This window comes from Mauremys mutica, chromosome 3 (assembly GCF_020497125.1).
Source record: "Mauremys mutica isolate MM-2020 ecotype Southern chromosome 3, ASM2049712v1, whole genome shotgun sequence".
Classification (NCBI taxonomy): Eukaryota; Metazoa; Chordata; order Testudines; family Geoemydidae; genus Mauremys; species Mauremys mutica.
In genome coordinates, this window is record NC_059074.1 from 40,550,393 (window position 1) to 40,577,201 (window position 26,809).

General features: G+C 43.6%; 1 protein-coding gene and 1 long non-coding RNA gene across 5 annotated transcripts in view; one reads left to right on the plus strand and one right to left on the minus strand.

The window, feature by feature from the left end:
* LOC123365635 overlaps positions 1-20,654 on the minus strand; it is a 41,975-nt gene extending 21,321 nt beyond the window's left edge. Inside the window, exon 1 of the long non-coding RNA XR_006577673.1 lies at positions 20,469-20,654. This is a non-coding gene — a long non-coding RNA (uncharacterized LOC123365635). The remainder of the gene's footprint in view (positions 1-20,468) is intronic.
* A 319-nt stretch (positions 20,655-20,973) lies between these two features.
* Positions 20,974-26,809, plus strand: part of FBXO25 (F-box protein 25) — a 64,946-nt gene continuing 59,110 nt past the window's right edge. For 3 of the 4 annotated variants that reach the window (XM_045010443.1, XM_045010445.1, XM_045010446.1), the window contains exon 1: positions 20,974-21,080. The gene's annotated coding sequence lies outside the window, so the exon portion shown is untranslated. The other variant, XM_045010444.1, reaches the window with a different exon arrangement.

Consider the following 26,809-nt stretch of genomic DNA (forward strand, 5'->3'; position numbering starts at 1 on the left):
AGAAAACCAAAGAAGCAAACGGAAGGTCCGGGGCAGGTCGAAAAACATGCCGCTTCTATGCTGAGCTGCATGCAATTTTAGGGGGCTGCGCCACAAGTACCCCACCCTTGACCGTGGATTCCGAGGTGGGGGTTGTAATCTCTGCCATGTCTGAGGATTATGCAGACGGGGAAGATGAAGATGAAGAAGAGGAGGACGACCTAGCAGAGAGCACACAGCACTCCGTGAGCCCCAGCAGCCAGGAGCTTTTTCTCACCCTGACGGAATTACCCTCCTCCCAGCCCTCCCAAGCAACTGTCCCAGACAATGACGCCATGGAAGGGACCTCTAGTGAGTGTACCTTTGCAAATAGCAAACATTGTTTTTTAAGCAAGGATTTTTTAATGATTGATTTGCCCTGAGGATTTGGGATGCATTCGCAGACAGTATAGTTACTTAGAAAAGTTTGTTAACATGTCCGGGGATTGAGAGGAAATCCTCCAGGGACATCTCGATGAAGCGCTCCTGTAGGTACTCCAGAAGCCTTTGCAGAAGGTTTCTGGGCAAGGCAGCCTTGTTCCGCCCACCACGGTAGGACACTTTACCACGCCATGCATGTAGCAAGTAATCAGGTATCATTGCATGGCAAAGCATAGCAGCGTATGGTCCCGGTGATTGCTAGCATTCAAGAAGCATCCGTTCTTTATCTCGCTGTGTTATCCTCAGCAAAGTGATATCGTTCAGGATAACCTGGTTAAAAATCAGGAATTTAAGTAAGGGGGATGGCCATTTTCCTACTGGGTTCGTGGACTGCAGCAGCTTAAAAAAAATCCTTTCCTGCATGTAGCCAAGCGGGGGGAGGGGAGGAGTGAAATGCCGATGGTCTTTTTTGTGTTTGGTAAGCAGGGATCTCCCCCAAGCTACCAGCCACGCAGTGGGTGGGGGGGTGGGAAGGATGTTGATTAGCAGGGAGCTAGTGTGGTATTAGCCATGCGTTGGGGGGAGGGGTAAATCACTACAGAAGCCTAAAGACAGTGGCTTACCATGGCCGCATGCAAGCTGAATTCTGATGCCCGGACCTGTGTCTGTGAGATCTGTAACTCCAGAGCTGCAGGCAGTCAGTATTAAGATGAAAAATGCGACCTTGTAGGGAAATCACATGTGCTATGTAAGGTGAATAGTGCTGTTCACTGTGAAAGAGTATAACCATTGTTCTGTAAAATGTATCTTTTTAAATATTTCTCTCCCTCATGCAGCTGCAAATTTTTCAAGCGTCCCTCCTCCATCCCAAAGGCTAGCACAGATAAGGCAGAGGAAAAAGAAGACGCGAGATGAAATGTTCTCGGATATTATGGAAGTTACACGCAATGAAAGAGCTCATCTGAATGAGTGGAAGGACGTGGTATCAAATTACAGGAAAGATGCCAGTGAACGTGAGAACAGGAGGGACACCCGAGATGAGAGGTGGCAGCAGGAAGATCAGCGGTGGCGGGATGCAACTCTGGGGCTGCTGCATGATCAAATTGACATGCTCCGGCGTCTGGTGGAGCTTCAGGAACGGCAGCAGGATCACAGAGTGCCGCTGCTGCTCCTGTATAACCACCCTCAACCCTCACCATGTTCCACATCCTCCTCACCCAGACGTGTAAGAACGCGTGGGGGGAGGCTCCGTGCACCCGTCCACTCCACCCCCGTGGACAGCCCAACCAGAAGGCTGTCGTTACTGTGAAATTTTTTTAATGGCCTTCTCCATCCCTCCTATCCTCCTCCCAAACCACACCCTTACTTCTCTCCCTCTTTTTATAATGAATTAATAAAGAATTCATGATTTTTAAATGAGAGTGACTTTATTTGCATAAGTAAGCTGTACTCGAAGGGGGAGGGTGAGTTGCTTACAGGGAATGAGTCAATCAAGGGGGTTGGGTGTTCATCAACAAACACAGCAGTCACACTGTACCCTGGCCATTGATGAAGCTCGTTTTCAAAGCTTCTCTGATGCGCACCGCTTCCTGGTGTGCTCTTCTAATCTCCCTGGTGTCTGGCTGCGCGTAATCAGCGGCCAGGTGATTTGCCTCAGCCTCCCACCCCGCCATAAAGGTCTCCCCCTTACTCTCACAGAGATTGTGGAGATTACAGCAAGCAGCAATAACATAGGGGATATTGGTTTGGCTGAGGTCTGAGCGAGTCAGTAATGTGTGCCAGCGTGCCTTTAAACGGCCAAATGCACATTCCACCACCATTCTGCACTTGCTCAGCCTGTAATTGAACAGATCCTGACCACTGTCCAGGCTGCCTGTGTATGGCTTCATGAGCCATGACATCAAGGGGTAGGCTGGGTCCCCCACGATAACAACAGGCATTTCAACATCCCCCAACTGTTATTTTCTGGTCTGGGAAGTAATTCCCTTGCTGCAGCCGTTTAAACAGTGTAGTGCTTCTGAAGACGCGAGCGTCATGAACCCTCCCTGGCCATCCCACATGGATGTTTGTGAAACGTCCCTTGTGATCCACCAGTGCTTGCAGCACCATTGAAAAGTACCCCTTCCGGTTTACGTACTGGGTGCCCTGGCGCTCCGGTGCCAAGCTAGGGATATGGGTTCCATCTATCGCCCCCCCACAGTTAGGGAATCCCAGTGCAGCAAAGCCATCCACTATGGCCTGCACGTTTCCCAGAGTCACAACCTTTCGTAGCAGCAGCTTAGTGATTGCTTTGGCTACTTGCATCACAGCAGCCCCCACAGTAGATTTTCCAACTCCAAATTGATTCCCGACTGACCGGTAGCTGTCTGGTGTTGCAAGCTTCCACAGGGCTATCGCCACTCGCTTCTCTACTGTGAGGGCTGCTCTCATCTTGGTATTCTGGCGTTTCAGGGCAGGGGCAAGCAAGTCACAAAGTTCCATGAAAGTGCCCTTACGCATGCGAAAGTTTCGCAGCCACTGGGAATCGTCCCACACCTGCAACACAATGCGGTCCCACCAGTCAGTGCTTGTTTCCGGGCCCAAAATCGGCGTTCAATGGATAGAATCTGCCCCATTACCATCAGGATCTCCAAAGCGCAGGGGCCCGCGGTTTGAGAGAATTCTGTGTCTACGTCCTCATCACTGTCATCGCCGCGCTGCCGTATCCGCCTCCTCCTCGCCTCGGTTTGAAGGTCCTGGTTCAACATATACTGCACGAGAGTGCGCGAGGTGTTTAAAACATCCACGATTGCGGTATTGAGCTGAGCAGGGTCCATGCTTGCTGTGCTATGGCGTCTGCACAGTTCACCAAGCAAAAAAGGCGCGAAACGGTTGTCTGCTGCTTTCAGGGAGGGAGGGGTGAGGCTGTACCCAGAACCACCCGCAACAATGATTTTTGCCCCATCAGGCACTGGGATCTCAACCCGGAAATTCCAAGGGGCGGGGGAGGCTGCGGGAACTATGGGATAGCTACGGGATAGCTACCCACAGTGCAACGCTCCAGAAATCGACGCTAGCCTCGGACGTGGACGCACACCACCGATTTAATGTGTTTAGTGTGGCCGCGCGCAATCGATTTTATACAATCTGTTTTGCTAAACCGGTTTATGTAAATTCGGAATAATCCCGTAGTGTAGACGTACCCCTAGTTGAAGGCTGACTCTGTCTGTAAAAGAGGTTGAATAATCCTGTAAAGCTTGTAAATAGATAGACACTGGTGGTGGGATAACTGTTGGTAAATAAAGACAGGTGTTGCACAACCCTAAAGCCTCTCTCAGCATTATTGGGGCAGCAAGCGGGCCTCAGGAAGAGGGGTGGGTTGTGAACCCTGTTACAGAAGGAAACACTGTGTTAATTTGGGAAAACACTGAACTCAAAAGTAAGTAAACAATAATAAAGTAACAATAAGTAAAACACCTACCCCACATTATCTTGGGCAGTATCCTTTGCCTCAGTTTCCCATCTTCTGTGTGAATGTCCCCTTAACACACCACTTCCCTTTTCCCTCCGCAGCACCCCACTCACGGTTTGTTGTCTAAGGTCATTAAAATCCCAGAATTCAAGAGTGCATTCACAGGGTGGTGGAGTGTCAAGCAACTGCCTCTACCGCTCACTGCTCGTGCTGCCTGTTACAATGCCATATTCTGAGGTTCCACCACGTAGTCCAGCTCTTAATGATTTCAGCAGATAGTGGGGAACCTCACTGCCACAGCAGCCCCTGCGATGTCTTTCACTGCAACACTGTCCCAACAGCAAGTCTAAGGGTATGTCTACACTGGGAACTTCAAAGCTCTGCGTGCAAGTTCTGGGAGAGAGCTCTGGTATTCCATCTCCATGAGGGGATTAGCTCTAAGTGCTGTGAGCGCGGCTCCCAGAGCCTGTCTACACTAGAGCTTTAAAGCGCTCAGACTTGCTGTGCTCAGGGGGGTGATTTTTCACCCCTCTGAGCCAGCAAGTTAGAGTGCTATAAAATGTAAGTGTAGACAAGCCCTAAGGTTCAGACCCCAGACCTGGTCATCAGTGATTTCACCTCTAGTTATACCTGAGCAGAAGCCAGAAGTCTAAATTGACTCTGATCAGCTCTTTCTTTAAAGACTGGAAGGGGAGTGTAGACAAATGGGGCAAGGATGGTACTCAAATCGAGTTTACACTGCCAGGAAGGAACACCCAGTGCTTACTTTATGCCAGCTGGCACCTCTAGGCTTGGCATTTCATAGCCCCAGCACCTCTGGGCTTGCTGCATCAGTTATGAATGTAAAAAAAGAAAATGGTTGAGCTCTGGTACCTAAGTGCTTGGGCCCCAGCACCTCTTTCATTACAAATTAAGCACTGGGGATATCTATCTCTCTGACTTTCAATTGGATTTGCATGACTACCACATGCTTAGTGAGTGAGGTTACATTTAAAATGACCTCCTCAAGTAGAGCATATTAAGTGTGAAGCTCTATTGCCCTTAGTCATACAATAAGTGTAACAGCATTTCATTACCCCTACATCCACAACTAAATTAAATTTTAAGCCAAATCAGCCAAAATTGATCACTTTAACAAAGCAGGTACATCTGTTGATCACCTAGGTAAAGTAGGTGTGTTTATGCAAATATGGTCTGCTCCTGTGGTCATTTCCCCCAATTCACCAACAGATAACAGGGAAGAGCTCATTCAGCTCCTGATTACAGCTACAAATGTATTTTTCCATTGTTGTCAATTTGCTTCCTGTCTGATCCTGTTTATCCAGAGAATGATTCTACTGTAAAAGATATGGTTACAACCTTTGAGACATTGATAGCATCACTCATAACAATACTTATCCAGTTTGGTTTTACATTATTCCATTAAGCAATGATTATTTTAGAAGAGAGATTGCTCGATAGGAGATAAACATGATATGGTTAGATACTTTAATTATGGCTAGATATAGAAAGTAATACAGTATGAATGGAAATAAATTAAAATAGTACCTCTTGCAGGGGCTGGAGAACAGGAATTAAAAGTGTATGACTGTAGGAAGTTGAAATGATTCAAGGAAATCTTAATTATAGTGCACTGTCTTTGATACATACTTCTTTTTTGTTTTTAATTGTCTCTTTAAAGACAGAGAGATGTCAGATAGGAAAGGAGCAGGAGAGGAAGAAGATAAAAGATTTATATTTTAAGCACAACTTGACACAATATAGGAACACTCACCACACCACTAAAATCTATTGTCCAATGTAGGCCCTACTGCTGCCAAAACTGATTTAATTTATTTCAGTAAAGACCCCTCATGAAATCATAATATTTGAACAGACAAATTACAGAAAGGGAAAGCTTTTAACCCTGCTTCCTCATTAACCTCATCTCCAAAAAGGAAGAAACAATTTCCCAGCCTCCCAGAGAGAAAATCTGTAGTTTCAGACCCTGCAATGCCCAAAAGTAAAGGGGTAAAATTGAACATTGCCCTCATTCTCCCATCACAATCACATTCCCCTCTTGCGAAGCAGCTTTAAATGGTGTTCCCGCTGCTGATAAATTGGCCTCTTATCATTCCACCCCTCCATCTTGTAATCTAAAGCAACATTTGACACAATTTTACCAGCTGTTAATGCTTTAGAAACACATTTTAAGTTTTTGACCATAAAATAGATTTATTGATTCAAAGGATGAATTTTTAGAATCAAATGTGTAAAAATCTGGAGGAAGCAGTCAAATCCAATCAGATACTGTGTAGCTCTAAGACTCTTTATTGGTATCTTGAGAGAAGACAATATTGTACTTTATGTAGGTCACCAGGGGAAGCTCCCGCTATGCTTCATAAGCACCAAAACCATGAATCTGGTTCTCTTAGTAACTTGACTCCCATTGATTTCTCCACTGAATCCAGCCACAATCCACCCAGCGTAGCAATTTTCTAGAAGAATGTATTACTGCTCTTAAAACACAGTTATTTCATTACAGCATCAGTACAGACATTAATCTGGAAAGTTTAAAATTTCTGCTCTAAATCTTTTCTCACATGCCATTTTTTCTTACTTTGAATTAACCAGTGTTACCATGCACCCTGACTTTATCAACCAGTGCAATTTCTGTTAATTTCCCAGTACTTTCATTTGAATATGTCTCTCCAGATAAATACTCACTGTACTTAACATTTTCTCCACTGTTTTACTATCAATATTCCTCTCAGCATGGCTTAAATTCTCATAGACTATTTTCCAGTGGGGCTGAAAATATGTACCAGAGCTCCACTTTGGACAGCTCTGGCTGAAGCCCTGCCTCTCAGGGAGGAACCAGGGTTTCTAATGCATTACTGGACTCACTCTGCTTCACCTTTACTACTATTTCCCTTGCAAATTGTTGCCAATTTAATCTCAGAACAATCATAAGTTCTCAAAAATCTTTGCCCAATACTTACCTCTAATTTTTCCCACCAGTACAAGTCAACATCCAGCCATGGGTTACTTCTAATAAACCTCCTTTTATACTAAATCCTATCTACAATACTTTTGTTTATGCATCATTACCAAAAATACTTGCATCTTTTGATAACTCTAAGTGTCCCTCAGGACAAAATGTTTATTAGGATTTTAAAACAAAAACAAACAAAAAACCCTACAAAGCTCTAATTTTCTGAGATGTTGCTTTCTTTGGTATCTTTGCTGTTACTTATTTTCCTCTTAGACAGCAGTTTCTCTTTTCTTTACGTAATTTTTTTATCCTAGAAAAATTTTTTGCAAAATTTTTACATAAAGTTTAGAATTCCCAGGATACCCCATTTCCCTCTCAGTTTACAACTCTTAGAATTGCACCACAGATATTTTCAGAGATTAGAAATTTATGGAAAACTCCTTTTTTCACCTTTTAAGTGTCCTCTTTTGTTGCTGCTTCTTTCATAGAACTCTAATTGAATTCAATAGAAAATCTATGGGCAGAGTGGTGACAATATTGGACTGATGCATTATGGGTAAACTTGGATTTCTTGGGACATATTAGAAATGGGGACAAATTTTAGACTAGGCAAAGTTTTAGTTATGTATGTGAATCTGCAGAAAATTTCAATTAGCAAAGAAAAACTTGACCATAAAATTTAGAAAGAGGAAAGCTGAAATTGACTAGGATAATCAACATAGTTGTATATTGTTTTTTTGCTCATTATTTCATTTTGAAATGTTAACATATGACTTTTCCACTGAATTATATAGAGAAAAGGTGTGTCAAGGGTCTTACCCAAGAAGGGATAGAGAGCATTGCTGACAATCCTGGCAGAGTATCATGGGACAGCTCTGCCCTGAGCACCCTTCAGAGACAGAACAGGTGCATACCTGCATCAGTTTTCTCAGGAACTACACACAGGCTTTCTTGTCTTAATAATACCCCTCTTTGGAGCCAGTTTATTACCAAAATATAGTTCAAATAATCCATAATAAAAGTTCCAAACATAGTCCATTTCAGAGTATATAGTCCTTAAAACTCCACATCCTCTGGTCCAGTGGTGGGCAACCTGGGGCGCGTGGCCTGCCAGACAGTTTGTTTACTGTTCCCGGCCAATGGGAACTGTGGGAAGCAGCGCTGGCTGCAGGGATTTGCTGCCTGCCACTTCCCGCAGCTCCCATTGGCCAGGAACAGCAAACTGCGGCCACTGGGAGCTGCTGGCGGCTGTGCAAATGTAAACAAACTGTCTGGCAGCCAGCCAGCAGATTACTTTGGTGGGCCACATGCAGCCCACAGGCCGCAGGTTGCCCACCACTGCTCTAGTCCATGAACATAGCATATACCACCCTCCTGCATCTTCCACCACACCTAGGCTCTTCTTCAGTCCTCTCCTGTCCCTTTTAAAGGACAGCCACCCCAGCCCTTCCAGCTGGACTGCAAACTCACTCTTACCAATAGGCTCTCCCCACAGCCTCTCATCTGTGAGTTCATCCTCATCAGGGGAGCATCCCTCACTCCCGCTGGTCCTCAGACCTCTCTACCCCTCTGGCACCAGCATGGAGCATCAGCAGGTAATCCCCTCTGCTGATCCCCTTTCTTCAGCCCTACCCATCTTAGAAATCAGCAGGCAACTCCCTTTGCTGCTCTTTGGTCTTCAACCTCTCCCCAGAACCACCTACAACTTCCTTCAGAGACTTCCTACAGACTCCTTTTCATTTCAAAAGGGCAGAGTTTGGGATAGTAAAGGAATTAGATAAAGAAGCCAGCTGGACTGAAGACCTCAAGGACTTAAATGTGCAGGAAGTTTTGAATTTCTTCAAATCAGCTATACAAAAACTATATGAAATTTGCATCTCAAGCAAGGGAAAAAAACTTGTAGGGAAAGGCTCCAGACCCAGCTGGATGAATAACCACCCCCAAGAGGTTATTAGGAGTAGGCAGAGAGCCTGTTTGGAATGGAAAAAAGGGGTCAGTCAGCAAAGAAAGCTGCATTGTGGAGATTAGGAAATATAAGAATAAAGTGAGAATTGCTAAAAGTCAAGGAGAATTAGCTCTTGCCAAGGAAATTAAAATAAATAATAGGTTTTTTAGTTATATAAATAAAAAGAAAAGACAGAAGGATGAGGCTGGGCTGCTATTGCAGCAGAGATGGAAAGGAGATTAAAGATAATCTAGGTATGGCCCAAAAATAAATGAATATTTTGTCTCTGTTTTCAATAATGAAAATGATGTGGAGCATGTGCATGAAGGCAGTCCAGCTGATGAAATGAGTGTCTAGAAATGGAAATTATCACATCTGTGGTGGAAGAAAAACTTAAAGAGTTTAAAGCGCTCAAATTGGGGGGACTGGATAATTTCCAGTGCAGACTACTGAATGAACTGACACATGAGATTGCTAGTCCAACAGCAAGGATTTTTAATGAATCTATCTTTTGGGAGTAGTATGATATGAATGGAGAATGGCTAATGTTGTACCGACATGTAAGAAACAGGAAAAAAGAGTGATCCAGTAGTGACAGACCTGTTAGTCTTGCAAGATTTTGCAGTAGTAATGCAAGGTTTTAGAACAAATTGCATCAAAAAGAATAATTAAATGCATAAAAGTAATTGGTAAAGAGAATGTAATGCAATATGGGTTTACCAAATGTAGATCATGCCAGACTGACCTGATCTCCTTCTTTGAGAAAAAAACTGATTTTTTAGATAAGGCAGGTGCAGCAGATCTAATATATTTGGACTTCAGTAAAGCATTTGACACAGTACCACCTGGAGAATTATTAGTTAAATTAGGGGAGGTGGGGATTAGTACAAGCACTGTACGATAGGTAAGGATTTGGATAAAGGGGAGAAGGCAATGGGTTGTGCTGAAAGGTGAATTATTGGACTGGAGCAAGGTTACTAGTGGAGTGCCTCAAGAATCCGTCCTGCTATCAATCAAATTCAATATTTTTATTAATGACCTTGGTACAAAAAGTAGGAGTGTGCTAATTAAATTTGCTGATGATACAAAATTGGGAAGCATCATCAAGCCTGAGGAGGATTGGAATATTATACAGAAAGATTTGGATGACCTTGAAGACAGGAGTGACAGAAATGGGTGAAATTCAATAGTACAAAGTGCAAGATCATGCACTTAGGTTCTAATAATAAGAATTTCTGCAACAAGCTAGGGACTCATCAATAGGAAGCAACAGAGGAGGAGAGAGACCTATGCGTGTGGGTTGATCACATGGTGTCTATGAGCCATCAATGTGATGTGTCTGTGAAAAAGGCATATGTGATCCTAGGATGTATTAGACAAGGCATTTTCAATAGAGTAGTATTAATGCCATTGTACAAGGCACTGGTAAGACCTCATTTGGAATACTGTGTACAATTTCGGTCACCCATATTCAAGAATTTTGAATTTAAACTAGAAGAGGTGCAGAAAAGAGCTACTAGAATGACATGGGGAATGGAGAGCCTATCTTATGAGAGGAGATTCTAAGACTTGGCTTGTTTGGTTTAAGAAAAAGAATGAGAGGGGATATGACTCCTCTCTATAAATACATTAGAAGGGTAAATACCAGGGAGGGTGAAGACCAATTTAAGCTATTTAAGATAAAGGACAATGTTGGCAGAAGAGCAAATGGATATAAACTGGCCACAAACAAATTCAGGTAGGAAATTAGGTTTCTACTCATCAGAGAGATGAGGTTCTGGAACAGCCTCTCAATAGGAGTTGTGAGGGAAAACAATCTAATTAATTTTAAGATAGAACTGGACAAATTGATGGGTGCAATTGTATGAAGTTTGCTTGTGAAGGTAGGGGGCAAGGCTCAAGAGCCCTGGGCTCACTTCCAGTTTATGTCTTATGTTCCTAAAGCTCATTTTTCAGGGTTTCAGCCATCCAACTACTGGGATCAGGAAGGGATTCTCTCTCCTCACCCCATATATTCTGGGCGGGTTTTTTATCTCCTTTCTCTGAAGCATCAGGATGGCCATGGCTGGAAATGAGACACTAGGCAGGGTGGGCCAGGGCTCTGAGGTGGCACTGAGCATTTTTTCTCTCAGGTGCTTGGCTGGCTGGTTCTTGCTCCCATGTTCAGGGTTTAGCTGATCACTGTATGTGAGATTGGGAAGGATTTTTACCCAAGGTCAGATTGGCAGTGACCTTGTGAGCTTTTCACCTTCCTCTGAAATGTGTGAGTGCAGGTTACTTATCAGGATTATCAATATACATCTCACTTAATCATTTCCTTGCCATTATCAAGGACGCAGGCACCTCCTATTCTCTGCCTGTGGCATGTAACAGTTTAGTCTCCTATGGGTTGTAATATTTTGGTCTCATTTTGCTGTCAGGTTTAGTGTGCGGGTGCTGGGTGGTGTTGGTGGCCTGTGAGAGGAGGTTAGACTGGATGATCTAGTGGTCCCTTCTGGTCTTAAACTCTATGACTCCTGATCTCTGGCAGTTCCAATCTCTCCCCTCGAAGGCCCATATGTCCTCTTTGAAGCTCAGTTGGCAGTCAGCTGACCACTCACAGGTGCACTAGCCTCTTCTCTCTTAAAGGGTCATTGTCACCCTTATTGTTTTCTTAATCTGTGACACCCAGAAATATTATGCTATCGTAATTTTGGCAGATCGGTAATATAGTATGTTCTGACAATGAAGAAACAGTGGCAAGATGACCCTGGGTAGATGGTGCTGATGGAAAGTGTTTAGAAAAGTTGATGCCAGCAGTGAAGAAAAGGTTGGAGGAGCTGGTGTGATAGGTTGGAAAAAATACAATAAATAATCTTCAGGACAAGTAAGGCTTTTGTCCAAGCTTTGTTCTTGTACTAGTTTGAGATTTTTCCTGAAAAAAATAATCACCTGTGCCAGCAAATCTCCAATTCCTTGGAATAGTGAAAACTTCCTGGATTAGCAATCCTTTTCCAACTTTCCTAGGAAACCCTACGAGAGCTGTCTTTATAACTGCCATGGACTCTCTGCTGCTGTTTCCTGTTTTCTAGCTGCTCCATCACTTCCTTGTTTCTCACCAACTATAAACATCACACCTCTCTGTGATGTCTTCATCAATCCCCTGGAGTCTGGATTTAGTCCAGTTGCTAAGTAACCAAATCAGCTCATGTTATTTTCTGCAATTTCTCCCCTTATTTAAATATAAACATAGGTGAATCAACAGAATTCTTATAATATCAGAGGTGACTGTCTCAAAACCAGTGAGGCTCAGTTAGATATGTCCCAGGGGCATTCACCATAGACCTCATTCTCAGAAGGCTGGTCAGAAAAACAGGGTGACTACCTATCAGCAGTCAGCCTGATTTTAATGTAATCCTACAGTCTTCTCTGACCCAGCAAAACCAAAGGCTCTTGCACTAATACAGGGATCGGCAACCTTTGGCATGCGGCTCACCAGGGTAAGGACCGTGGCGGGCCGGGACAGCTTGTTTACCTGCCGCATCCGCAGGTTCAGCCAATCGCGGCTCCCACTGGCCACAGTTCACCACTTCAGACCAATGGGGGCTGCAGGAAGGGGCGCGGGACGAGGGATGTGCTGGCCACTGCTTCCCGCAGCCCCCATTGGCCTGGAGCAGCGAACTGCAGCCAGGGGGAGCTGCGATCGGCCGAACCTGCAGATGCAGCAGGTAAACAAACCCGCCTGTCAAAGGTTGCCGATCCCTGCACTAACAGACCTATTGACTCAGCATTCCCCACTATAAGCAATGAGCACTCAGGGAAACTGTAGTCCCAAAATGCTTTAGGATTTGATCAAATGTGATGGGTACCAGGAGAAGCCACAAGAGTGGGGGGCTGAACAGTGAAGGTTGGCACAAATGTGATGGCCATCCAGGGACTTGGGGAGTAGTGGTTGAAAGAGGGTCAGAGTCTTTCCATACCTTCTCCAATACAGTCAAATTCCTAAATTCCTTCAGCATACCTTAGGAGCTTCATGCTGTTGTCAAGTGCTGAGGAATGTTGTTGCTGCTGCAGCACTGTTACTGTTCTTGGAGCACTGATGTCAGCTGCACTAGCAGACAGTGCAGCATGTTAATTCAGCAGACCTAAATGTTATTCAGAAGAAAGGCCACGGGATCAGTTCAACAGCAAAGGCACTTGGCCAGGTTTATTGTTGACAAAGCACGGTATCCGTGCCCGATAGAGGCTACAGGTACACTAACACATGTATGTCTGCGACAACAATACCAGTTCAGTCAGCACACCAGGATGCCGTTCCCTAAGCTGGCCAACAGTGTCCCTTCTATGACGTCTCCTTTTATACATTGATACAAACAAGTTACACTCCTTATGTGATTAGTTACCAATCCTACACCTTGCATCTGCTAATTCAAACAAAACATCCTTATCCATTATCCTGTCATCCCATCCTTATCTTACAAAAGGTCGGTGTGCTCCTGTACCAGGTCTTACATAGTTACTTGGGAACTCTGGGTGTTCTTGTACCATCCTCTCTGGTCAGGAATGTGCTTATTTGTTTAGCCAATACCTAGTGTGATGTTATTTTGCCAAAGCCAGGCCTACCCTGGTTCACAGACTTTGCTTCACACTGTTAGTTATGCCTAGGGCTCCAGTAAGCCTACACATGCTCACTGCTATGGTATTGGATCAAAAGTAAGAAGGGGAAAGAGGAGGAGGAGGAGAGCCAAGAAGAGTCACTGAAGTCAGGAAACTGATCAAAGTGAGGACAGGGGCAAAAGGCTATTCCTCAGTTCCAGAATACCGTGGAACTCCTAAAGTGAGCAGAAAGCCTTCAGAGGGATCCCCATTCCTGCAGGGCTTTGGAGTAGAGCCCGGAGCTGGAGCGCGGAGCAGCTCTGGAGCAGTGGAGCTGCAGGTTTTTACCTGGAGCTGGAGCGGAGCCGGAGCACAGCTCCAAAGCCCTGCATTCCTGAAAACTTTTGTAAGTCTATAGTAGGATTGCTACACTCCTGCAGACAACAGAAAGTCCACTGGAGGCCATCTCATTTCTGAGAACTTTAGGAGATTTGCAGAAGCAAAGTATTTCTTCCATGGAGCGGGGGGACTCCTGGAGGTTAGACCCACACCTGCAGACTTTAAATGGCTCACAGAAGGAGAAGACGTGATTGAACCTCAATGGAAGAACAGTCACTAAGGCCACGTCTACACTACCTGCTGGATCGACGGGTAGTAATCGATCTATCAGGGATTGATTTATCGTGTCTCATCTAGATGCAATAAATCGATCCCCGAATTGACGCCCGTACTCTACCTCAGCAGGAGGAGTAAGCGGAGTCGATGGGGGAGCCGCGGCAGTTGACTCGCCGCCTTGAGGACGGCCAGGTAAGTCGAACTAAGATACTTCGACTTCACCTACGTGAATAGCGTAGCTGAAGTTGCATATCTTAGATCAATCCCCCCCACCCCCAGTGTAGACCAGCCCTAAGTCTCAGAGCACTTGCTCCTTTGGAGTTAGGAGCTCCAGGATGATTCCTTCCTCCAGCATGACCGAAATTTCTGTATTTTCTGACTCCTTAGGGCTATCCAGTATCCCCTGCTCACCTACCCCAATCTAGCTCTCATGTGGATTTTAGGAGGGACACTATATCTAAGACAAAGGATTGGCAAATATTATAAGGAATCAGGCAGATTTCCTAACGCTGATTGGAGCCCTCTTAATAATTTCTCAGATTCCAACAGACTATTCGTATGCTCCCAAATTGAAAATGAATGACCTATTAAATTTGCTTTTCTACATCTCAGGCATTGTTCTACATCTTGCCAAGATCTTTCAAATACATTTTATTTGAAGACTCTCAGACAAATTGTTTTGTAGCTAGGAGTTGGCAAAAAAGTATTCGAATTTCAAACATGAACGTGATTATCACTTATTTTTTTCTATGTCCTATCTCTCAAAAATGACTTTTCTGAAGAATGTCAAATTTAGTCAAAATATTGTTAGGTGGTCATAGAACACACATGGCAAATTTGACGCTGAAAGGACTTTTATTGAGGTACAAAGAGTGCCAAAATTATCCTTAAAATGGAAAGGATGTCTCAACACTAACTATGGTGTTGGCAACAGTCATTCTATAATAAGAACATTTATTCGGTAAAAGTTTTGATCCATTTGGATTAAAATGCTGGACACACAAAAGATTAAAGTTACTGTCCCAAACAACTAACATTCTTGTGCTAGAACAAATATAATTACCAAAAGAGGCACGTTGTTATAATTCCCACAAATGTATAACTAGGGTAAAAAGGCTGAAGACAAGGGGAAAATACTGTAATAGCTGGCATCAAGTCAAACCTCTTAATTATTGTCTACAATCAAGAAGGAAGGGAATTGGCACATGTGTCACTCCAGCAAGTCAACAATTAGTAGCAGCCACAAACATATTCATTCAACAACTATCAAAGGGAAAAAAAGGAAAGCATAAAGCATATTATCCTATAAACAATACCAATTTGCCTGCTTATATTCAAATGTCAAACATATTATTCACTCGGGTCCCTCACAGTTCTGCCAAGATTATAACAAAGATACAATTAAGTAATAGCCTGTTCCGGATAATTTAAAAGATAGCATACAATGTGTGCAAGAATATTATATTCCTGCTTTCATCACAGTTATTGGATGAAGCATAAAACTATAAAGCAGGGATCCGCAACTTTTGGCACGCGGTCTGTCAGGGAAATCCGTTGGCGGGCCAGTTTGTTTTCCTGCCACGTCCGCAAGTTCGGTCGATCGCGGCTCCCACTGGCCGCGGTTCATCGTTCCAGGCCAATGGTGCGGCAGGAAGTGGCAGCCAGCACATCCCTCAGCCCGCGCCATTTCCCGCAGCCCCCATTGGCCTGGAGCGGCGAACTGCAGCCAGTCGGAGCCATGATCAGCCGAAACTGCAGACGCGGCAGGTAAACAAACCGGCCCGGCCTGCCGGTGATTTTCCCTGATGGGCCGCATGCCAAAGGTTGCCGATCCCTGCTATAAAGAAAGGAGAAGCTGATAGTAATTAAATCAGAAGTTATTAATTGTAGAAATTGATAAGGGAAGCCAAGGAACACAAGGAGAAATCAATGGCCAGAAGCGTTAAGGAAAATAAGGAAGTTTTTTAATATATTAAAATAAAAAAGAATCCTGACAATGATATTCATCCCTTACTAGATGGAAATAGTAGAATTAGTGTTCAATAAATTTCTGTTCTGCATTTGGGGAAAAATAGATGATATAGTCTCATCATATGGTGATAATACTCTTTCCATTCCACTGGTATCTCTGGAGGATCTTAAACAGAAGTTACTAAAGTTAGACATTTTTAAATCACCAGGTCCAGATAACTTGCATTCAAGAGTCTTAAAAGAGATGGCTGAGGAGCTCACTTGACCATTAATATTGCTTTTCAATAAGAACTGGAGCAATGGGAAGTTCCAGAAGACTGGAAGAAAGCTAAAGTTGTGCAAATTTTTTAAAAAAAATTTAGACGAGCTGACCCGGGTAATTACAGGCCTCTCAGCCTGACATTCATCCTGAGCAAGATAATGGAGTGACTAATATGAGACTCAATTAATAAAGAACTAAATGAGGGTGATGTAATTCAATGTTAATTTACTTTGTTTATGGAAAACAGATCCTGTCAAACTAACTTGATATCTTTTTTGATGAGATTATAAGTTTGGTTGATAAAGGTTACAGTGTTGACATACTATATTTACACTTCTCAAAGGCATTTGACTTGGTACCAAACTGCATTTTGATTAAAAAACTAAAATGATATAAAATTAACATGCCACATTTTACATGGATTAAAAATTGGCTAACTACACCACTACCTCGATATAATGCCACCCGATATAACACGAATTTGGATATAACGCGGTAAAGCAGTGCTGGGCAGGGCTGGATCAAAGCAAATTCAATATAACACGGTTTCACCTATAATGCGGTAAGATTTTTTGGCTCCCAAGGACAGCGTTATATCGAGGTAGAGGTGTGTTAGGTCTCAAACTATAACTGTAAACAAGGAATCGTCATTGAGCGGGTATGTTTCCAGTGGGATACCACAGGGATTGGTTCTTGGTCTTATGCCATTTAATGTTTTTGGACAAAAACATAAAAATCATCAGTGATAAAGTTTGCAGATGACCCAAAAATTGGGGGAGTGGTGAAATAATGGAGAGGACAGGTGACTGATTCAGAGTGATTTGGATCGCTTGGTAAACTGGATGCAAGCAAACAACATGCATTTTAATATAGCTAATGTAAATGTATACATCTAGGAACAAAGAATGTAGGCCATACGTACAGGATGAGGACTCTATTATGAGCAGCAGTGACTCTGAAAAAGAATTGGGGGTCATGGTGCACAGTCAGCTGAACATCAGCTCTCAGTGTGATAGTATGGCCAAAAGAGCTAATGCGATCCTGCGATGCATAAACGGGGGAATCTCAAGTAGGAGTAGAGAGATTATTTCACCTCTGTATGTGGCACTGGTCCAACCAGTGCTAGACTACTGGGTCCAGTTCTGGTGTCCACAATTCAAGAATGATGTTGATAAATTGGAAAGGGTTCAGAAAAGTCACAAGAATGACTGAAGGATTATAATTACTATAGGATCTCACTCTATTTCACTTACCAAAGAGAAGATTAATGGGTGACTTGATTACAGTCTATAAGTACCTACATGGGGAACAAATATTTAATAATGGGCTCATCAATCTAGCAGAGAAAGGTATAATAGAATCCAATAGCGGGAAGTGAAGCTGAACCAATTCAGAATGGAAATAAGGAGTACGTTTTTAATGGTAACCCTACCCACAGTCCAAGCGCCAGCAAGGGTACCATGTAGGTAGGGCAGAGGGGGGTTGTTTCATACTGGAAGTGTGCTCCCAGGCAGAGCTCTTAACTGCTCAGCATTAGTGTGGAATGTGAGTTCTGCCAAGAGGTGCTTCTCCTAGCTTGTGTCCCTGGAGCAGGGAGTCAGTGTTTTGTTTACAAACAGAGGCAGAGTGATTAAGTTAAGAAAAGCCTGGTACTGTAATTAAATTAAGGATCTGGACATCCTTAGATGAACCTGTAAAATAGGAATCCCTCTGGAGGTGGGAGGGGGAGTTGAAGAGGGAATGCAGGGGACTCAGAAGAAATACAGTCAAGCTTTCTGAGCCAACGTTACATTCAGAAAAGAGGAAGATGTGAGGGGCGTAGGTGAAAAGAAGGTGCCAAAACCCAGGGAAGGGATAGCAGCGGTATAGAGAAGTTCCCACTCTGGTACTTATGTGGCCGCATTACCATAGTATCTGAGCGCCTCACATCACAGCCCCTCAGTGAGGTAACAGTGCTGTTATCCTCACTGTACAAGTGGGGCACTGAGGCACAGAGAGACTAACAGCCAGATTTTCAAAGGTATTTAGGCACCTAGTGGGATTTTCAAAAGCACCTAGAAGTCCCTGTCCCTAAGGCACTGACCTGATGTCAGATAGGAAGTCCATGGGGGATGGAGGGGAAAGTAGAACCCAAGTCTCTCAGGGCTAGCTTCCTATCCACTGGGCCAGCCTTTCTCTCTGCTGCATGCTGCAAAAAAGAGGCCTCTGATGGATGGGAACAAAACCTAGAAAGCCAGTTCCCTGAGACTCTAGCACACTGTCCCAGATGATTGGGAACAATGTCATGATTGACAGTATCAAAAGCAGCACAGAGGTCAAGAACGTTGAAGAAAGAAAGAGAATGAGTCAGATGAGAGGAGACCACTTAACTGCCAATGGGTGGCAGGTTCTGCCCCAGGCTGAGTTGTATAGCAATGCCTGCTGTGCAATTTTAGATTTTAACTGAAAACCATTTTGTTTTGTCTTTTTTTGTTCTGAGTTTGAGAAAAGGAACGAATGAGAAAGTGTCATGAGTATCAGATGTGATTATACATCAAATTCTTAAGGTTTCAGCTGTATTCAGGCCAAAGAACAGAAATTGCATCCACAGTGTCCATAAAGTCGACCATTATTGTCATGATTTGTGTTATTCACTGGGCACAATTTGTGTGCTCAGCACTGTTCAGAATACGCCAGAAAATGTAGCCCCTGAGCCAATGCATACAAGATGTGTAACTCTGAATAAGATGGCTCCGATATTTAAGTATGAAGTGTACAGTTATTGACCACACGTGTTATCACAGGGTCATTGTGATATTTATATCTATGAGTGGAGGCACTGATGGCAATGGAAATTTTACTTGATTAAGGACTAGAAGATTTGACCCTCCAACTTTCTTTTAAGAGGAAGAGCTGCCCAGAGCTCTTGTGCCTGTTTATTTTCCTTTCCTGCCTGCAGTGGCCATGATATACCTCAGAAATCTCAATATTTTCCCCAACTTTAAAACACTGAATTTTCTTGGTGTTTGATTTAAAATATTCTCCTGTGAAAACTGCAACTCAATCATTGTAGTGTTGTGTTTACGAGCCTTCTGGAAAGTAACTAGCCTTTAAAAAGAAAGAAGTGTTGCCAACTCTCATGATTTTGTCATGAGTCTCATAATAATTGTCCTCCTTAAAGCCCCAGCTGCTGGAGTCAAGTGATATGTGATGATTTCAGCCTTCATTCTTAAAGAAAAATGAAGGTTCTGGCCCTTGCGGCTGTGGAGAAAGCTTCAAAATGCGACCCCAGTGCACCTTAAATGCTCAAAAAGCAGAATGTAAATAAAAAGAATACCAAATCTATTAATTTTACATCATTTTAAAGCCAATATTGTGGTTTTTGGTGAGCCTGAGTCTTGATTTTTGAAGATTTGGGGTTGGCAATCCCATGAAAGTGACTTGAAAGTGTCAGTTTCACTCCTTTTTAAAGTCATTTTCTAGTGTATTATTTGTAATGGGGTAACATCCCTAGAGCCCCATGCCAGTGCCCTAATAGGATGTCTCCAAAAGTTAAATGATCTATTCCAAGCTTGATGAACTGCAAAAAAGTGATAGAAAGTAATCTAGGCTTTTCTACAATTGTTTAAATTGTTGTATTCAAGAGTTAGTAACAAAGTAAGCATATACATTAATGTTTTAAACCTAACCACGGTCCCTTAAGTGAACTGACACAAGATGTCAAAACATGTTAGTTTGGGTCTAATATTTCTTTAATTTTCTTTCTTTATATAGGAATTAGAAATGATTACCGGACAGGTGCATTATATCTAAGTTACCGGTATTATCTGCAAAAAACAAGAAAGTTTTCAGGTGCCCAAGCAGCGTTTTGAATCACAGTTAAAGTTACCACCTCTCTGAAATGGTGCCTAGTGCCTGGAAGTCTAGTGAGCTGTCATGGGCCAGTGGTGGGTTTTTGACTGCAGTGCAGACACACCTTTTAGGCAGGTCTGAGACCATGGGGTGGAAAGAGGGATAGCTCAGTGGTTTGAGCATTGGCCTGCTAAATCCAGGATTGTAAGCTCAATCCTTGAGGAGGCCATCTGGGGCAAAAATTGGTCCTGCTAGTGAAGGCAGGGGGCTGGACTTGATGACCTCAATTTTTTTTTTATTTATTGGAACTAACCACCCCAGGAACTAAGCCCATTCACAAACCTCACCACCTCTTGCTCCAAGCATATTGCTTTGCCCTGACCTTCTCTAACCTAAGTACACAGACAGCAACGTGGACAGCTCAACCACAACAATTCGCCCCTACCAAAAGGAACCACTCCTCCGCGCGCCCAGCTGCCCCGCAGGAGCAAACGCGCCACACGGGACACACGCCGCTCAGGCACCAAGCCACGTGCGGGGTAGAAACGAGCCCGGGCAGAAAGGCTCTCGCACCCGGGGTGGCCTGCTACCGCCCCAGCCACTCTCCTTCCTGGCGGGCTCAGTGGGAGCCGCTGCCTCACCCTGGCGCAGGGCCGAGCCTCCAGCTCGCGACCCTAGGGCCGGGGGGCGGATCTGCTGACATCACAATGGGCCCCTGGAGAACGGACTCCTCCAACCGTGCGCGAGCGGTGACCAGGGTCCTACAGCCTCAGACCCTGGGACACGCCCCTTGCCCCGCCCCGCCCGCTCACAGCGGTGCCGGGCCTCTCCCCCGCCAACCAAAACACTGACATGTGCTTCTCGCGCTCCTCAGTCACGTGACGCGGGCGCCTTAGAAAGCTCGTGACGTCACAAACTCCGTAACCAATGGAAAATCCTGCTGCTGGGTAGCAACAAGCGCCGCGGTAAGCGGCCAATCAGCGGGAGCGGGAGGGTGGGGAGTTCAGCCCCAATGTTAGTTCCGTCAACAGTCCTGCAGCTGCCCGGGTTCCGTCAGGTGAGCGTCGCAGGCCTCCCGCAGGGCCAGGGCAGCGGGAGCCAGGCTGGGGTTTGCGGGGTAGGGCTGCTGGGGGCGGGGCTGGCGCTGAATGGGGTGGGGGCCTGGGCGGGTTGGAACCGGAACCGGAGCAGGAGGGGGCTGGGGTGGCTGGGGCAAGAGGAGGCAGGGGGCTGGGCTGAGGGTGGCTGGGTGGGCGGCTGGAATAGGAGAGGGCAGGGATAGAGGGAAGGGATCTGGGGCTGGGACAGGGACAGGAGGGGGTAGGGATCTGGAGGGCTGGGCTGGGGATTTGGGGGCTGGGACAGGAGGGGGCAGGGATTGTGGGGGCTGGGCTGGGACAGGGATTTGGGGGCGGGGGCAGGGATTCTCGGGGCTGGGACAGGGATTTGGGGGCTGGGACAGGAGGGGCTGGTCTGGGACAGGATGGGGCAACGGTGTTGTGGGGATGGGGCTGAACATGGGGAGGGGGTTGCTGGGATCAAGGGGCTGGGGCTGCCCTAGGGTGGGGATGTCTAGAGGAGCAAGGAATAGGATTGTAGTGGTCTGTGTGGTTGGGCAATGTGGGGAGTGAAGGCAGTTGGGGGAACAGATTTTTACCCCAGGTTGTTGGGGGCGGGAGTTGCTGGAGTTAGAAACAAGGGTACATTTAGGAGCCTGCAGATTAGGGAACTGGAGTAGATGGGGAAGGAGCCAAGGAGTGAGTAGGGCTGGTGAAGAAAAATGAGGAGATGGCTTTTCAGCAGGGAAATCCTCATGGTGCAGAGTGCTGAATGGGGAGTGATGGAGTAGTGTAGGATCACATCTTCCTAACTTTGTCTGATGAGGGATTTTCTGTTCTGAATGGGACCTCAAGTGCTGTCCGTTTCATGTGTGATGCTTTATCCACCCCACCAAAAGCAGAACAATCTCAGAAATGCCTTCAAATTCTTTAGCCTGTCAGGATTTCCCATTTTTTGAGGAAAGGGTGGGAGACCCAAAAAACCAAGAAATCAACTCTCATTTGTGCTTCCAGTGCTTGGAAACCAAGGAGCTAAACAATATTTGTTTTAAGCGGCAGAGTCCTGTGGCATCTTATAGACTAACAGAAGTATTGGAGCATCTGATGCAGTGGGTATTCACCCATGAAAGCTTATGCTCCAATACTTCTGTTAGTCTATAAGGTGCCACAGGACGCTTTGTTGCTTTTTACAGATCCAGACTAACACGGCTACCCCTCTGATACTTAATATCTGTTTTGTAGTGCCAATCACTGCAAATCAAATAACCAAGTTTATTGTAAATTATCTGTTGTGTGAAGTTGGAGGGTAAGTTTTTCAGGGAAAGAGATGTGAGGAAAACAAAAACATAATGGGTCCAACATTTAGAAGTCTAGAGAACTATATTCTTGCTGTGGTGGTGCAAAGGAGTTTTCTCTGCATGAGGTAATGAGCTCATGAAAATTTCACTCTGTGCAATTATACATACCTCTTACATAAAGTTCATGTGGGCTGGCAGCTCTTTAAACAGGTGAGTTCAGGAATGGCCAAACTTTGTTCAGTTGTTAGTAATTTTCCAAGAGTCGATAAGGATCAAAGGTAAGCCCCAATTCTGCAACTGTACCATTTTCTAATGTAGGGCCCCATTAGCTCTGATTTCCTTAAATGCAGCTTCTCTTATTTTCTGGAATGTCTGTAAGAGTTTTGAGCCTGTGTTGTACCAATATAATAAAAACCAGCAGGATCTTATTAAGAGGGATAAGGCAAAGATGCCACATTTATTGTAAATACCATAACAAAACAAAAGACAATGTTTTTCTACTTATTTCTATCACTACTTATTCCTTATACAGACACACACACACACACTCTCTCTCTCTCTCTCATTCATTCATTCATTCATTCATTCATTCACACAATCATTCATTCAGGTTCTGTATAGATGTTATAGTTACCAGCCTAGATGTTGCTCATGCCAAGTTACTGGCCAGGTATCTTGGTCATGAGGATGGAGCCGAGTCTGTGTCAGATGCATCTGATGCTCCTGGAGGCTGGCAGTAGAACCATAGACTCAAAGTCCTTATTCTTTAGAGTCCAGTTTTATAGGGATTTTTCCCTATGTTAGTTGATAGGAGTTGCTTCATTCTGCTGTTGCTAAATCAATCAGCAGATGGCTGGCTCCATGTTATTAGATGTTTTGTTTTTCCTTCCTTTGAGGTGTGGTGGGTGGATTCCAGTTTGCCCTCCAGGGGTCATCTGGTTGATCCCACTTGACACCTTCTTCAGCCGACACTGAATTCTTCAGGCTGGTGACTCCCTAACCATTCATTCATTGTTTAAACTAGGCATGCATTCACATACACTCTCTATCTTAATCACATCTATTTCACTGTCTCTTAAATTGGTAACACCCCAAAAAGTAATGTGAGACTCCCTGTCTTTTAACAATCAAAGATAAAGTGAGATGAAAACTTACAGAGGGTGGGGGTCTCTATCTATACACTATAACAGCTACTGTTTTGGCTTACTTAGAGTTAATTAAAATGTTTAACAAGTTTTATACAAAGTATTTCTTTGAGCAGGCTTCACACAGACACAGCTGGTGGCTTGCAGGTTAGAATCACAAATTTACTTTTAACATAAACCTTCTTTAATATCCCTACACCTGAGATGCTCCAGGAGAGAAGCCAAGTCCCACAAAAGCAGATTACTGCATAGCAGGTTGTAGTCTCCATGGTGTCTGTATCCCAACTAAAGATGGGTCAGAAGCATGTTGCATCATTTTCAGGTAGAGCTAGACAGATAGTTCTAATGTTGCAAAAGATGGAAGTATTTTTGTTCTCTTTTTTTAATAGAAAATTTAGGTCATCATGCTCTCACATGGAGTTATTGATTTTCTGTGGCTGTCTCTCACTATGGCTTTCTCCACAAGGGTTTTATTGCTAATTAAATTGGTGGTTTCCTAGTGATTTTTTTTGTTTTTCCACCCCTGAAGTACAAATGTGCTGCTTACTTGTCCTAAACATGGGAGGTCATAAAAGTGTAAGAAAGAAAGCCCTACGTGATCCAGATTCTAGATACTAGTTTCTAAAGTTTATATAGGAGCAGCAAAAGTATTGTCTGTCGACGTGTGCATGTGGCTGCCACTTCCATTAGTATTTTTAAAACCTTTAATCCAGTTATCAGTTTTGCAGGGGTAGAGAAAACATTTACTGACTTTTTATTTCCTAATGAAGACTTTCATTTCAGTCCCATTGGTTTGCAGGTCATCTTTTAGACTATAAAGCAATTAAGAGTTTATTGACCATGTATACTAAGGCATGTTGTTTTGAAGCAGACATGACTTTTATAGGAGTGTTTATGCATAATTGTACTGACTCAGTCTGACTGCTGGAAGTTCTCAAAGTTCAAGAGCAAATTTAATTTTTTTTTTAAAGAATTGAATTTATTCACTGTTTTACTAGGGTTTCACTGATAATCAGTTGTTCTACTTTATATACTTCCTGTTTGACGTAAAACTTGAATGACACAGTTTTAGGTTCCAGTCCTACCCATACTTGCACACCTGCTTACCTTTATGGATGTGAGGAAGCCCACTGCTTGATATGGGAGGGAGGAGGGAACAAACCTTTACATTTATTTATGGAGAAAACTATGGTAATCTGACAGACATTAAAAAGAAAGTTCAATTTCTTCTTTTTTAAAACAATGTGATGCTAGTAGTAACTATAATCAAGCCCTAGACGAGATCACAAAGCAATACCTGAACCTCTCTGTGTTGAATTTCTTTGCTGCCTTAATGTTCCCATTCATGTTCTTAAATGTCTTCATAACTTTAGTGGGACTATTCACATGTATTCTATTCAGTCTCTAATGACTTTTGATGCTCTGAACTCATTACCAGAAAGATACTGACAACCTGGAAGGAGATGTCAAAAACCAAACATTAATTGGTGTTTACTTTGTCTGTGTTCCAGTTCTTTCAGCAGGACATAACACAGGGATCAGCAACCTTTAGCACGCGACCCTGGCAGGCCAGGTCGGTTTGTTCACCTGACGCGTCTGCAGGTTCAGCAGATCATGGTGAACCGTGGTCAGTGGGAGCCACGATCGGCCGAACCTGCGTATGCGGCAGCTAAACAAACCGGTCCGGCCTACCAGGGTGCTTACCCTGGCAGGCTGCGTGCCAAAGGTTGCCGATCCCTGACTTAACGCATTGACTTAATGTAGCAAGATCTATTTTTTTTTCTTTGACACTCTAGTGGCATAGCTCTGATGGTGACTGTCACAAACACCTGAACGCCAGATATTTGATAAGAAAGGTAAAACAGCCTTTTATAGGAACAACATTGCCTTCAGTGCAGCACAATGTGTGCAGTTTAAAGAAATGATTGAAACACTCTGCCTTGGAAAGACATGCACTCCTGCGGACAGATTTAAAATTGAAATTCACCTAAAAGAAGCTGCAAGTGAAGAAACAGGAGAAATTAAAGGCAGAACTAAAAGTAGGAGCATTGACGTTAGTACGAGATGGTTTGAACATGAGAAGCGTCCTGATTAAGGCTTCCCATGCTCCTATTTAATGCTATTGATTTTAGGGTTGCCAGCCCTCCAGGATTGTCCTGGTCTCCAAGAATTAAAGATTAATCTTTAATTAAAGATTATGTCATGTGGTAAAACCTTCAGGAACCTCCAACCAAAACTGGCAGCCCTAATTGACTCACTCTCTCTCTCCCTCCCTCCCCTAAAAAGGAAAAAAACAAAAAAACCCTACAGAATATTGCCATTAAGGAATCCAGGAAAATATAACTGCAGCTTATGCCATTTGCACAACCTATACTATGTAGTTGTTCAGCACACTATTTAAAACTCATGGAGGAAAATATGGGTAACACCTCCCTCACTAGAACTGTTTAATATTTTCAACCAAAACATTTTCCCATTAGAAAAATGAAGGGGGTTTTATCAAACAAATTTGAGGTGTATGTGCCCCTGCAAAAATCAGGAAACATCAAAATGGAAATTTTTTGTTTAGTTTTCAGGTTTTGAAAATTGGAATTTTTTTTCCAGTTTTGGACTTTGTCTCTTTTCCATTTCTCACTTTTCTTTTTGTTTCCTTTGCTACTGAAAACAATAAAATTAAATCTAGACTTTTTTTCCTTCTGACATTCTGTAAATTTTCAAACCTTTTCCAAAGTTGGAGAAGTTAGTTGCAAAAGGAAAAATGAAACAGAGTAAATTTGCCACTCTGTCAAAGAAAGAGAAACAAGTTAAATATTTAGAAAATTAATTTTTTTCCCAAAAGTATTTTGTTTAAAAATTTTGGAAAAAAAGAAATTATTCCACATGAAATGGGGAAATTCTTAACATGTCTCAAAATTCTTTCAATTTTTTACCAGATCTCTACAACAGATTGTAGAATTTCAAAAATATAAAATGAATATAACCCATTATCAGCCTTTTGTTTAATTGACCGAATAAAGATATTAATGTCTCAATTTCCTCATGACACATTAGATCTCTCGGGATGATTGTCTCCATACTAGTGTCCAGCTATCATAAGTGTATTGCATTTCACACTGAGTATGAAGGGGCTTTGATCACAGCTCACATTAAACAACAACAAGTTCTACAGAGAACTACTGCATTTAAAAACATAACCAAAGGATGTTTAGGAATCACCTGACAATTTGCTTATGCAACTGTCATCTTTTTGACTTGTTTGCATTAAATACATGTTAACAAAACAGC